The 2069-nt window shown below is 29.4% G+C and overlaps 1 long non-coding RNA gene across 1 annotated transcript; it reads left to right on the forward strand.

The window, feature by feature from the left end:
- The first annotated feature begins 450 nt into the window (after window positions 1–450).
- On the forward strand, window positions 451–813 carry LOC131634120 (uncharacterized). The gene is made up of 2 exons (XR_009293489.1): window positions 451–526; window positions 598–813. It is a non-coding gene; the product is annotated as an uncharacterized LOC131634120 (long non-coding RNA).
- Window positions 814–2069: the final 1256 nt, after the last annotated feature.

Consider the following 2069-nt stretch of genomic DNA (forward strand, 5'->3'; position numbering starts at 1 on the left):
GACTGAAATTGCATGCATACAAATTTGGTGGGTACCAAAATATGTCTTTTTTTTTATAAGGATTGAAAGTAAAATTTTAGATATTAATAAGAATAAAACATATTTAACCCTATTAAAATTGAGCTAATGAGGTTAAAATTAACATTCAAAGTAATTGAATTTGGAAAGGATATATTTATACAATTTATAAATTTATATAGAATTTAAAGAGTAATAAGAGCGTTCTATAAAACAATATATAAATACTAGATAAAAAAATATAAATTTGAGACTTAAATGATAAGATGTAATATAGCTTGACACATAAGCAAACGGTAACTTCTAAATATTCATTTCTATCTTAATTATAAGTAAGTATTGTTTTGCTTAAATTCATTGAATAATTGAAATAGCGGAACTATATATAGACCAATAAGTTTGACAAAACAAATCAAATATATAGTGAAGTTTTACACAATGACTCTTCGATTCAATCACCTTTCTCTTTTCTGTTTCTTAAGCATTGCCATGGTTTTTCTTTCATTAGGTAATGAAATAATGTTAGCTTAAATTTCTTTTTTTAACCATATATATTCATTAACTTTAATTTGATTGCAGCATCTGTGAATTCTGAAAATTGCTTCGGCAGATGCCAGGATTTAGCAAGCTCGCCACAATGTAATCAAGATTGCATTGCTAAGGGTTTCAAATCTGGTGGATGTGTGTATACCACTCCAAATTTTGCGACTTGTTGTTGTGCCAATAATAATTAAGAACGAGTTATTGTAAAATTATAACCATCAAAATAATAAATAAATACCTTTCCATTTTCAATTATATGTTATTTTAATAAAAATGGTTGTTTGTAATTATAAATTATTTACTTCTATTTTTATTATATTCTCAATTGTTTATTATTATTTGTTTACAATTTTTATGGAAATCGACGTGAGTATTATCTAATTGGAGAATTAAAGTTGGAGATTTTTTTTCTCGCGAGGACGGGGATAGATGGAAAAGTTTTCTCGATGACACTTTGTGGCGGGAATTGGGAAAATATTATTCTCCCCATAGATTCCCCGACTCCGACCATATTATTTAACTTTTATATTTCGTATATTAATTAATATATAATTATAAAAGTTTATATAAAAAATATTAATGTATTAGAAAATGAAGAGTCATCAGTGTAATATTTTATTTTTATATGTTAATGTATAATAATGTATTGTTTCACTACCCAAGTACCTAATTCTAGAAAGTGCATCCAGTACATAAAATGTACACACGACGGCCATTCTCCTTTCTCAATTATGTTTGTCTCCTCCATTCATCATCTTCTCTATTCTCTTCATCATCACAACATCCACTCTCTTTATTCATTGTGCTTATGGTAATTAGTCTTCAAATATAATAACGAAATACTATTGTCATAAATTTGATCTAAAAGTATAGAAATTTTCTTAAGATTCGTAATTTAAATAAATTCATTTTGAGCTAGGAATTATGATTGTTCAAAGTTGGCCTCATGAAGAGAAATTATAGGTCATGTACAATTTGAAACTTTGCAAATTGGTGCAAATGGCTCTACCCATTGATACTACATGACCCATAAAATATCAGTAGAGATTCCATGCATTCATTTTCACCATGGCATAAGGATTAAGGAATATTCCCAAAACAATAACATGTGATTATGTAATGATTACATTTGGGAAATATATGGCCAAGTGGTGAATCATCAAATGCATCTCTTCCCAACCAATTAGAACTCTCCTCTACATCAGAATTGTCCCCTAAGATCAGAAAAGATCAATGGCTAGGGAGCTTACTCGGTTTGGCCATCATTGCATTTTGGAGATTCCTTGAATTTCTTCATGGCCAAGAAACCAAAATGACTTCACTAAGCAAGCTCACTCCTCTGCAATTACGCTGAACTCTTTGCCTATAAATGCAAGTGCATACCTCAGTAATAAACACACCAAAGCAACTCCAATTCTTGCTTTCTCCTTCTCAACCTCATGCTTATGGTTTTCAAAAGTTCTTTGGCAAGAAGAATCGAATTCTTCAAACCAGAGTTCTTCTTTTGA

This window comes from Vicia villosa, unplaced genomic scaffold (genome assembly GCF_029867415.1).
Source record: "Vicia villosa cultivar HV-30 ecotype Madison, WI unplaced genomic scaffold, Vvil1.0 ctg.001235F_1_1_1, whole genome shotgun sequence".
In the NCBI taxonomy this organism is placed as follows: domain Eukaryota; kingdom Viridiplantae; phylum Streptophyta; class Magnoliopsida; order Fabales; family Fabaceae; genus Vicia; species Vicia villosa.